The sequence below is a fragment of the Eublepharis macularius genome, chromosome 17 (assembly GCF_028583425.1).
Source record: "Eublepharis macularius isolate TG4126 chromosome 17, MPM_Emac_v1.0, whole genome shotgun sequence".
NCBI classification, from domain to species: domain Eukaryota; kingdom Metazoa; phylum Chordata; class Lepidosauria; order Squamata; family Eublepharidae; genus Eublepharis; species Eublepharis macularius.
Genome location: NC_072806.1, coordinates 11957888 through 11970975, shown reverse-complemented (window position 1 = coordinate 11970975; position 13088 = coordinate 11957888).

Genomic DNA, 13088 nt, shown 5'->3' with positions numbered 1-13088 from the left:
ATCTCCAGACCTCAGCTGGGGATTGGCAACCCCAGATGGCGCTAATCATGTTATTAGTTTAGTTGTGATTACTGTGAATTTGTCTATTGCTATAATTAATTTCTTTTGCCTAAGGGGTTATCAGAAGGAATCAGGGATTGGACAGAGGATTCAGCCATGGGGTGTTTCCTGCTCACCCCCCCACACCCCAAAAAACCCCAGCTCTATTTTTTACAGCTGTGCATCTCTACCCCCTCCCAGTCCATTACAAATTAGAAAGTGCACTGCCTATACTACATTGCAATAATAGACTTCTCGTGTTCCGTTCCCTTCTTGTTCAAGAGTTTTACTCTGGTCTGCAATCCGCTCCTTAACAAGTGCCATTTCAACAGCAAAAAACAGCAAAAAACAGCAAAATCTCACATGAAATCACATGAGAAGACACTGTTATCGTGTCTTCTCATGCGATAACAGTGGCCGATTCCAGACGGCCCCCTGCCTCGCGAAACGTCGCGCGTCGTCGCGCGTCGTTGCGCAGAAAACGCGAAATATCGCGTTTTCTCGCGCGAGTTTTGCGCGACGTCGCGCAAAACTCGCGCGAGAAAACGCGATATTTCGCGTTTTCTGCGCAACGACATGCGACGACGCGCGACGTTTCGCGAGGCAGGGGGCCGTCTGGAATCGGCCAGTGTCTTCTCATGCAATTTCGCGTGATAACAGCGTCTTTTCGTGAGATTTCGCTGTTTTCCGGAACAAGGTAAGCTGTGTGGAAACGGCCAAGGAGAATTTCAAAAATTAATTGTGTTTGGAGTATACTCAATTTTCTGCAGTTTTCAGTTCATTTAACTCCCCCCCCCTCAATATTATCAATGAACACCAGCACATTATGTGCAGTGTTTTATCAGTCTCTATGTGTCCGTAATCTAATAGGAGAGCCAGTTTGGTGTAGCAGTTAAGAGCGTGGGACTCTAATCTGGAGAGCCGGGTTTGATTCCCCACTCCTCCTCTTGAAGCCAGCTGGGTGACCTTGGGCTAGTCACAACTCTCTGGAGTTCTCTCAGCCCCATCCACCTCACAGGGTGTTTTGTTGTGGGGATAATAATGACATAACTTTGTAAACCACTCTGAGTGGGCATTAAGTTGTCCTGAAGGGCGGTATATAAATCAAATATTATTAATGTTATTAAAACAATTCATCTGGCATGGTGGATGTCCATATGTGATGATGATGATGGTGATAGTTCTTATATACCACTTTTCTAGACAGATTAGTGCCCCACTCATAGCAGTGAACAATGTTAATATTATCATTATCCCTACTACACAGCTGGGGAGTTGGGGCTGCTGAGCTCATGGAAGTAGTGGAATTCGAACCAGCGGAGTGCAGCTTCTCAGCTCAACCGCTTAACCACTATGTTACAGCAGCTCTTCTGGGCTTATTAGTGCCCCACTCAGAGCAGTGAAGAAAATCAGTGTTATCATTATCCCCACTAAACAGCTGGGGAGCTGGAGCTGAGAGGCTTACCCAAGGAGTGGGATTCAAACCAGTGGAATGCTGGTTCACAGCCCAACCACTTAATTATTATGTGCTCCTATGCATTGCTTCAACAGCGTCCTAACATGATACAAACAGAAGCAAAATGCGCTGACGTTCCTCTTTTTTGGGGGGGGGGCATTGTTTTATCAATGCACGTACTCAAATGAACAGAAGGAACCAAAAGTTTCAGACCCAGAGAGATTTACACATAGTTGTGAAATATCAAAAATGGAAACAACGGAGGCTTCCTAATGCCTTGGTGCAACTTTGGAAACAACAGCAGGTCATTTGGACCTCCAAAAGCTGGAGGTTTGTCCAATAATAATAAAACAATCGAACATTACTGAGTGATGGGGGAAAAAAATACGAACATGTCAGAATCAAAACATTTCAAATGTTCTAAAGAACAAAATACTGTTGGTAAACGTCTAGAAGGTCAAAAGCAAGGTGACAAGAAGGACTCCAGAGTCAGTGAATGACACAGTCTGGCCTTTGTTGTGTACACCACACCTGCTGAGGTATACTTTAAGGCAGTGAGACTTAATGTTGTTGTCCTAGGTGCCTCAGGGCCAAGCTACAAGTGACGAATGACACTTGAACGGCAAGCGGATCGAGTGGAGTGCAAGTGGAGGGCAAATGAACAGGGAGGAATACACTTGCCGTTCAAGTGTCATTCATCACTTGTAGCTTGGCCCTAAGTGTCATTCGTTCATTAGTTCAAGTGTCATTCATCACTTGTAGCTTGGGAGAAATATACTTGAATGGCAAGTGTATTTCTCCCTGTTCACTTGCCCTCCACTTGCGCTCCACTCAATCCACTTGCCATTCAAGTGTCATTCATCACTTGTAGCTTGGCCCTCAGTGTCCCACATCAGTAGGTTTCTTAGTGGCCACTTGCTTCTTCCTCAGGGTGACTCTTCCACAAAGCAAAGAACCAGTCCTGGCTTTCTTCCATGTTATTGATGCCGGAGGCACTTTAAAGGATTCTAGTAGACAACATCGTTAGGACTGCAGGGACTTGACCACCCATTCAGAAATAGCCACTCCCGTCAAACCAGGTGGCTTGGCTTGGAAGCTCCCGAAGTTCTGTGATCACTCCCATCTCCCCTGGCAACCGTTTTGTGGCCCCCGACCATTTCCCCAAATTCCAACAGCTCCCACAGATCAACAAGTTTGGGGAAGGCCCCGCTTTAAATTCTCGATAACGTATTGTAGGACAATGATACTTTCCTAGACTGGCCAAAAGAAGCACAACCGTCTTGTTTTTTGAAGTACCGGACGACAGGCCATTTTCAAGTCAATGAAATGTGACCGAGAGCAAGTGGTGGAAAGTCACTAAGAAGCATAACAGTGGATAGGGGCCAAGATGAGGAACTGATAGCTGATCATTGAACAGGTGTAGTAAAAACCTGTTCCTATTTCCATGGATAAAACAGCGGAGGTGGTTGGACTTCCTTAAGTGAAAAAATGGGTGTTGGCTTACCTTCTTTCAGGCCAAGAGGTCTTGGCTTGAGTGTCGTTGTCTGCTTATTCTTCTTCTTAGAACTCATGGTGCATACAGGACGGGGATTGTTGATAGAAGAAGGGAATGCAAAGGCTGTCAAAAAGAGGAGGGGAGAGAAATTAAAGAGAATTCAGGATCTTAGCTCGGGAATGTTTGTAAGCTCTGTCTTTAAGCTAGATTTCGGTTTCATAGGCTAACCATGCTTTAAAAAACCTCTGGTTTTACATTACATCTGAATCAAACCATAGTAGAGAAAGTGTGTTCACAAAGCATAGCTGTATTGCTGGAGACAACATTTCTGAATAATGGTGTGCCTAGTTGAGATCACATTGCCTCTGGATTTGTAACTTTTTCAACTGAAGGGGAGCTCAAACTGTGTGTTCTTCCATGCAATTTTTTTTTAAAAAAATTCTTGCATAAAGAAAACTAATATGTCAGGGAGAAGGCCAGGCTAGAACCCTTCTCCCTAGCTTTCTACATACAGGGATATAATTTGCATGTGTGGGCTTTTCATCATGTGAACCACCTTTTGCAATATAAAGTGGTACAAACCAAGACAGATCTACCATCTCAGTGAGAATGTGGACAAGACAGATGAACGTAGAATTTTAAAAGTGGCTTTAGATTCGCGAGGCAGGGACCTGACTTCATGTACTTCAGAAAGCAATAGGCGAATTGATAGCACAATAAATAAATACTTATGCCACAGGAACAACACATAAAGACCCATAAAACTGCCTTCTACTGAATCAAACCCTTGGCCTACAATGACTAGTTGTGCGACGCTTCATGGTCACATGGAGGGAGGAGGGAGTTGTGAATTTCCTGCATTGTGCAGTGAGTTGGACTAGATGATGCTAGAGGCCCTTTCCAATTCTAGGATTCTATGACCTGCTACCTTGTCTTTTTAACTGGAAATGCCAGGGGATTGGACGTTCTGCACCCCAAGCATAGCCTCTTCCTTAAACTGAGGAACACACAGAATTGCTTTATACCGAGTAAAACTGCTGGCTGATCAAGGCCAAAATTGCAGCAGCTCTCCAGGGCCTCAGGTGGAAATCTTTCACATCACCTGTTACCTGATCAGGGTTGCCAGCCTCCAGGTATTTTATTTATTTATTTAATTAATTAACTTATATCATATTTGTATTCTGCCCTCCCCGCGAGCAGCCTCAGGGCGGATAACAACATGAAATCAATTAAAAACATTCCATATTAAACATCATGCAAAAATATCATACAAAAATGGCAGCACTCTTTTTCCTGATGGCAGCATTACAATTAAGACAAATAATACAACAGTAAAACTCAAAATGGCGGCAGCTTAAAAAAACAGTGGCTGGAGATCTCCCAGAATTACAACTGGTCTCCAGAGATCAGTTCACCTGGAGAAAATGGCTACCTTTTGGGGGTGGACTCTATGGAATTATGCCATGCCGAGGTCCTTTCCCTCCCCAAACTCCACTTCCTCCAGGTTTCACCCCCCAGATCTCCAGGAATTTCCCAGCTTGGAGCTGGCAACCCTCTACCTGATCCTTTTAACTCAATTTGCCGGGGACTGAACCTGGACACCTGCTGCAGCCTAAGTTGCTGCTCTACCGCTGAGCCTTGGCCCCTCTCTGACCAGGGGAAATTAAACAAAAGTGTGCTGGAGTAGCTTTAAGCAGATTGCCCCTCCAAAACTGCCCCCTTGACATAGGCCTTGTGTCTTTTGCAAAAAAATTCAAGAGACCTCCAGCCTTTGCCAGTTATGAGGAAGGTTTTCCTAGTCAGATTTGTGCCTCCTGTCCAGGCTAGCCATTCAATCCAACCTACATAGCCAATAGGGTTGCCAGCCTCCAGATAGTGGCTGATCTCCCAGAATTACAACTGGTCTCCAGGCCACAGAGATCAGTTCACCTGGAGAAAATGGCTACTTTAGGGGGCGCACTCTATGGAATTATGCCATGCCAAGGTCCTTTCCTCCCCAAACGCCACTTTCTCCAGGTTTCTCCAGGTTTCACCCCCTAGATCTCCAGGGATTTCTCAACTTGGGGCTGGCAATCCTAATAGCCAAGGTGGCGGAAGAGCCACCTAATCGGTCAGATCTCTGCAGCAATCTGATGGGAAAGAAACCACTATGAAAAATGGTGTCCTTCCTGCAACTGGACAATTAGCACATGCAGGTAAAAGGGACTTGTGATGGTTCACCTTGAAAAAGACCAGCACCATAGGTGGACTAAGACATCTGCCGACGTCACTCCCTGTTCCACTTCTCGTGCCAGTGGCCTTGAAAGCCCCCCCAGGCCATTGCTGAGGCTCCTGGCGAAGTGAGCCTCTGGGATGTGTGTGTGTGTGGGGGGGGGGAGGGCAGGAGTCCTTTCAGGCCACTCTGAAATGTACCTATTGTGACATCATTTACACTCCTTGTCTAATGTGCACACAGAAAGTGGCCTATTGGCTGGAAGAGAGTGCTGGGCCTCAGCCCATAGGCTGGACTTTGATCAAAGAAAAAGAAGTCAGGAAACCATGGTAGACCTACCAGATGATTTAGTTTTTCTCCTAAGCTTGCTGAAAGTATCTTGGCAACTGTGTGTGGGAAATTCCTAGAGATTGGCAGGAGGAAGGGGGAGAGAACCTGGGTAGAGTGGAGCTTAGAGAGGGAAGAGAGTTTACCTTGGATGTTATATCACAGAATTTACCTCCAAAGCATCCATTTTCTCCAGGGGAACTGATCTCAGTTGTAATTTCAGGAGATCTCTGGGACCCTATTGGAGGTTGACCACCTTATTAACTGCAGAAGGGGCTGTGTGCATGCGTGTGGAGGGAGGAACAATTAATAGCCCTCGTCTGCAGCTAATTTCTAAATTGTCAAGTGCGCAAGGTATGGTTGGCATCTCTACATTAGGAAATTTCACGTTGGGGTGGAGCCTAGAGAGGGTGTGGTTTGGGGAGGGGAGGGGCCTCAAAATGATGTGATGCCGTAGAGTCCGCCCTCCAAAGCAGCCATTTTCTCCAGGGGAACTGTTCATTGTGGTCTGGAGACCAGTTTTAACTCTGGGAGATCGCCAGCCACCAGCTGGAGGTTGACAACCCTAAGATCTGACATCCTGCCAGCACTGATTCTACTTAATGACTAGAGCTCGCACAAATGTCTATATGCAAGAGATTAAATGGGCTGAGATCAAACATTTAGAAATACATGTAGGGATCAGCAGGACAGCACTTCAACCTCAATAACTGGCAATTCAAAGCCAGCCTGCTTCAGCAAAACATTTCAAAGGGAAAGCTGCGGAGTTGAAATTCATACATAGATTTGACAGTATGAAAGCCGAACTTGACAGAGACTGGATGTTGCTGTCTCACTGTTGAAAGCAATCCTCTCTTCTTACGGGCTGGTGAACTCTATGTCACTTCTACACGGAGGTCTGGCATTCAGATGGGGAACTTTTTTTGAACATCCATATGAGGTTGTGCCCTAACGGAACACTGTCCATTGATGTTCCAATGTTCCAGTGATGTAGCCTTGGAGTTCCCAGCCTTGCGGACACATTTAGAGTTTTGAGAACACAGATTGGCTGTTGCAACAAAATGGCTGCTAAGTGGAGGAGGCGAGACCAATCACCAAAGGGCTGCCAGGGGGGCAAGGTCCAATCACAAAACATCAGGTGGTTCCTCACCAAGAATTCTCCCAAGGATGGAGACAGCTGCTGCTCCCTGTAGACACAATGGTGTTGCTTTTCTGAAGCAACTTGGACTTTTCTGAAGCAACTCCTGCTACAATGAAGCAGGAGGAAAGCCGGGATTGGCTTTTTGCTTTGCCGAAGAGATGCTCTGGGGAAGAAGCACATGGGCATCAGGAAACACACTGGCAGACACCAAGGTGCCCATGAGCACCGTATGTTGGGGATCACTGAGGTGGCACCTGCCACAAGTGCTGGCCAACCGTTCCTTTGTCAGGTGGATTGCTGGTCAATAGTCTATGATGGTTGGTTGAAGTTAGAAAAGGATATGGCTTGGGGGAGAGAGATGCTCAACATCAAGAAGTTCTAGGCATCTCCAGTTCCTCAGGGAGCAGATGATGGGAAACATTCCTGGCTGCTCAGAGTATACAATACTGCGCTCGTCAAACAGTTGAGCAGACACTGTAACAGGCAGCTTTATACATTCATGTGTGTCACCAATGGATGACCTCCTGATAACTGGGGGATTTAACTGTGCTTCACAAAAAGATACTTAGAGTTTAGAGCTGGTGACATCCCTTCAACTAAGGGAGGAGTAAAAGGGCGGGTTGTGGGGAGAGACAGACGGCCTTTCCACACATACTTAAAGGGATGGCCCACTCACTGAATGCTGGTGGCTTTTCCACTTGACTCCAGATGTCTTCATTTTCCAAACGACTGCAGGCTCTTTGGCTTCTGTTTTATTGGCACCTTTTCTAGAACTGTGGGACAGTGCGCTCCCAGAAAAGGTGCCAAAAAATGGAAGCCAAACAGCTTGCAAACATTTTGAAAACAGAGATGTCTGGAGTCAAGGGGGAAAGCTGCCAGTGTTTGGTGAGTGGACTATCCCATTAAGGATGTGTGGAAAGGTCAGAGAGAGAGAGAGAGAGAGAGAGAGACTGGTTTCCTGTTGGAATGGACCTCATGAATAAGAGACTGCATGACCCCCATCAAGCCAGACCTTCCCACCAGCTCCTCTGAGCTGTTTTTGACATAAGCTGTGAACCTTCTCTAACTTCAATCAACCATCTTGGTAAAGAATCCAAGAGGATCAGCTGACATGTCATTAATGGTAAGGAAGAGAGGTAGAATTGGGTATTTGGGAATCTCCCTGCATTTTTTAATGAGAACCTTACCAGCGTTTGTAGCAGGAGGTTGACAAAGGAAGGGGGTGGGGGGAGAGAGAGGAGGAATCTCTGTTAGCAGCTTTGGGGATGGAAAGGAGGAGAGATTGCTGAATGTTTCTAGCTAGAGTAAGCAGAAATTGGAAATGTCGCCATGGGGATGAATTCACAAGCTGATCTCTGGGGAATCTGAGGCAAACGGTCGCTTAAATAATGGGAAAGAGTTTGTTTGGGAAGAGTGAAATACATATGGAATAGTGTACTGGTTAGAGTGGCAGACTAGGATCTGGGAGATCCAGGTTCAAACCCATGGAGGCTTGCTAGGTGACCTTGGGCCTGTCACACATGCTCAGCTTAAACCACCTCACAGGGCTGTTGTGAGGATAAATGGAGGGCAGGAGAACAATGGAAGTTGCTTTGGATCTCCATGGGGGAAAAATCAGGGTATAAGAAAAGCAAATAAAAAATAAGAGTGAAATTGTGGAGCACTAACTAAAGGACACTCAGCCAAAACCACTCCTCCATAGTCTCTAAGATGGAGGCAACCCGTTCCCCTACTGCTTCTTCATATGAAGCTTGAGTTACAGTTTTGAAAATGAAATACGGCCCTTATGGTGACCCCTGGTGGGGTTTTCAGTTTTAAAACTGATTATTTTGAGGTTTGTTATGTCTGTGATTTTACTGTTGTGTTTGGGCAGGTACCTAGAGAGGCCGCGTGCACATTTAATAAATAAATATGATCTGCCTTTAAAGCCATTTACACTCGACACATCGGAATTGTGGAAAGAATGAGACAAACAAGATTTGGGGCTGTACCCAGCATGATTTTACTGCATTATAAAGGCACGAGGCAATGAACATCAGGCAACGAACATCACCATATGAGAACATATCATCGTCTTCTCAGAAGGAGCACAAATCCATGGCTGGAGACTTAGTCATCCGGCGAGATCTTTTTCATGCTCCCATCTTTTTGATCCCCGCCTTAAGGAAAGAAAATAAGAAGTCAGAGAAGGAGTTGTAAAACAAGAGTATCCTCTCTCGGTGTGTTTATTTAATCTTGCCCTTGAACCATTTACGTTAGCTGTAAGGGAGGCTTGTGACATTTGTGGCATTAAGGAAAAGAAATAGGAAGTCAGAGCATGTTCACAAGCATGCATGCAAATTGAGACTCAGCTTTCTCCCACAAAGTATCCAGCTTTCTCCTGCCTTTGCAATGTGTTTGGGAAACACAGAAGCTAAACATGGAGGTGGAATCACATATTTTTAAGGGTCTTATAGGTCAGCTATTCCTTATAGGCTGTGGAATTCAACCCACATAGAAAATCCAAACAAGGGTGTTCTTGACAGACAGAAGTGTAGCCTTTGATTGGAGAGTTCAAGTGAGGGACAATCTCCAACCCCCAAGAAACCAAAATCAAGGCTGATAATGCTTTCTTCCTCTGTGTTTCAAGTAGGCTGTTCATTATTTCATTTTGAAAGCATACCTTTATTAAATGTATTATATATATATATATATATATTTAAAATTAAATGATGAAAAGTGCAGCAGGGCAAAAATGATTAAACACCAGCCGACTAAAAGTGTGGTTTTGGTGTAAACAAGTGCTGACAGAAAATAATGACAGAAGGGGACAGAAGAAACTACGCTATGGAGACTCACCCGAACAGAAGGATGCTGGGCAGATGAACCGTACTTTATAATCAAGGCAGAAGATCCCTTTCCCCTGGTCAGCATTGATGCAAGCGAACCCGTTGGCAACGTCATTCCTGTTCGGAACCAGACAAGAACAAAGGGTCAAGCTGTAGCCAGTGCTGGAGTCCCACTGTTGAAAGCAAATGCAGGTGGAATATGGCAGGCTGTGTGATGCCTAAACCAACTTCTGCTCTTTATCAACCTGCATATTTAATGCAAGGATATACCTATGAAATTCTCTGTTTATGAATTTGTTCTTGGATTTTAGAGTTCTGAGTTGTGTCTTACGTGCAACCAATTCCTTATAAATCTTCCACTGTGCATATTCTAAAAACATTCCAGAATTCAGGTGCTTCGTGTTCTTCATGTGCAGTTTGCTGCAGTGTGCTTGCTTGGTGCCCGCCAAGTGTTTTTAGAAAGTGGGTGGGGCCAGATGGGGCTTTTGCCAAGCATGACTTCTGCTTGTCCGTTGGAGATTTGATTGGCTGTGCAGATTTCTTTGGCAGAAGCTGCTTCTACAGCACAAGGATGTTCACGGTGTGACTGAAGGGAAGCTTCAGGAGCCATTTTGTGGCTGGCTCCACCTCCTGCGGCAGCCATTTTGTGGCATCCATTTTGTTGCTGCACCCAGCACATTATGTCAGAGCTCCAAATGTGTCTGCAGGCTCAAAAAAGTTGGGAACCCTGCCTTACACCAAGTCAGTCCACTGAGTTATATTTGACTGGCAGAAGTTCTTGAAGGTCACAGGCAAAGAAAAGTCTTTCCCAACTTATGCTTCTGGAGATGCTAGGGATTAGACCTGCACTCTTCTGCATGTCGAATGGATGTTCTACCACTAAGCCCTGGCCATTCAGAATGCAGCTTCTTCTAGGGCAAATTTTTTACATGGAGATTCATACAAAAGGCAGTAGTTCAAGTAACCACCTTGTGAAATGAACCACTAGATGATGTAGCAATGGCCAGTAGTTTAGATGTTTCAAAAGGATATTGCACAAACACTTGGGCTGCATTCACACCCGCTTAGTAATGCACTTTCAATCCACTTCCAATGCACTTTAGTGACTGTCTGTGAGTAGATTTCCCCATTTCGCACAGTAAAATCTAGTTGCAAAGTGCATTGGAAGAGGATTGAAAGTGCATTATTTGGCGCATGTGGAAGTAGCCCAAGTTGAAGTCCCTCAATGAGTAAATGGAATCTCCAAGTTCAAAGATACCTCAGGGATAACAACAAGAAGAGGCTTTGGCTTTGGGCTGCAGCTTGCAGGACTTCTGGGGGAACGTGGTTGGTGACTGAGACCACACTACACGAGACGCCCAACGTGTGCTCTTCACGTGTCAGGTCCTGCAAAGTTCCCTAGGAGGGGTAGTCTTACAAAGAACAGCCGCTCAATGAAATTCTCCACCGGGGAATCTCTTTCTCTCTTTCAAAAAGCTACTCAGCTTGGGTTTTCCTCTGGGAAACAGGAGGAAACAGGAGGCAGACAAAAAGCCAAGGCTTTTTGCAAGAGAGAGAGAGAGAGAGAGAGAGAGAGAGAGAGAGAGAGAGAGAGAGAGAGAGAGAGAGAGAGAGAGAATCCCACTCAATTCAATTCTCACTTCTTTCCATCTCCCCTCCCATCTCCTCTTACTTGCTTTTTTAAAAATGTTAAGTCCATTGCAGGATTGATGAATTCCTGGTTTGAAAGCACCAAGGGGAAGTTCTTTTTTCATTCTTTTTGCAGAGAGCCCCTGCAAGTGAAATTGACCGACCTTTGTCAATTTCACCTCCTAGAGAAGGAGGCTGGTCAGCTAGGAGGTGAAATGGAGGGTCGGTCAATTTCACTTGCTCATGGCTCTCTGAAAAAAGAACAAAAAAGGAACTTCCCCTTGGTGCTTTCAAACCAGTGATTCATCAAGTGGCTGATCTTTGTAAGACTACACTTCCCAGGGAACCTTGCAGGACCCAACACACACCTACATGTATCCTGTAGTTTCCCTCTGAGTGAAACAGGTACTAAGTCATCAGTCTCATCCGCACAACTACTCTTGCGTTCTACTGAGTTAGGAACTCTTCTCCAGCTCAGGAGTTGACTGTCGCTCATGTAAAGAAAGGTCTTTCCTATCTTCCTCTGAAGATACTATGGATTAATCACGGAGTTTCGTATATACCAACAAGGCGCTCTACCACTGAACCTTCCTAACCAAAGGGCAATATGTAGCTGTAACAACCATAATTTAAAAGCCTTTTTGCAGAAGGGCTGGGAAACTCACTGGGCAAATTTCTGTCCAGTCTTAGAAGCAGGGATTCCTTGCACAGTTTGCACCTCTAGATCAATCGGATGGAAGCAAATTGCACCAGAATATTCCTTTCGGAGATAATAGAGCAGTTCGTAATCCCCAGTTGCAGTGGGGTTGTCCCTGTCAAACCATCTTGTCTTGCAAACTGTGGGACATGGAAACAAGAGGATAAGGGTCTCAGTTAGTAAAGGTTACAAAGTCCACATCTCTCCATTTATGGCTGAAGTAGAAGCATTGATCTATCTATTTAATGTATTTGCGTACCATGTTTTCCAACAGAGTGAGGTGGCATGTAGTTAAAAACACACACACGCAAAAGGTACAACCATCCATCCCAGTAGTATAAAATTCCAATAAAATCAAGAAACAGTGAACGATAAAATCTTACATTTCCAACATAACCCATAACTCCCCTCCAAAAAGGCAGCAGTAATAAAATCCCACATCAAACACCGAACAGCCAATAAAACAAATACCAGCTCACAGATTACAAAAACATCTGTTGCCAAAGAGTAGTAAAATTATTTGTAATTCCTGAGAACCTTCTGTCCCCTCCCCTACTCGAGGAAAATAGAAAAAATCCCAAGAACACAAGTGAATACACTAATTTACGAACAAAAAACTTTTGCTTGACAATGAAAGATAACCACATTCAACTCTGGGTTGAGAACAAGATGAAGAAAATCCCTCAGTTCTCTAAGTAAGCTCAGTGCCATAAATATGGTTTACAGGGCTTAGCAAGTCTTCTGGCAAAGTAGTCAAAATAGTATCTCAAATTATTTAATTAACATTTATAGAATAATTTTAATATGATGCTCTAGATCTAGAATAGTTTTATTATGATGCTCTAGAGAGCAAGCATTTGTAGTGGTTAGAGTCGGGGTTAAGGAACCCAAGTTCAAATCCCCAGATCTGTACAGTTCAATGGGCAACTTTGAGTTAGTTACACTCTGTTACCTTAACTTACTTCACAGGGTTGTGAAAGTAAAATGGAGCAGGGGAGAACCAAGCATCCTGCCCTAGAGGAGCATCAGTACAACAATATAATACATATAAGTGCTGTAGAAACAACAGTTGTATAAGATGAATGTAACATATGAATATTAGTAAATAGAAGAATCCACATACATGATAAAATCTACAAATGATAGAACAAGATTAGTAAGAAATGTAAACTCTGAAGTCAGTATGACATGGGACATTGTGTGCTCAAGAAGAATAAAAGGTCAGTTTTAGTGCACAGTTTGTTGATTAACTATCAATAAAACA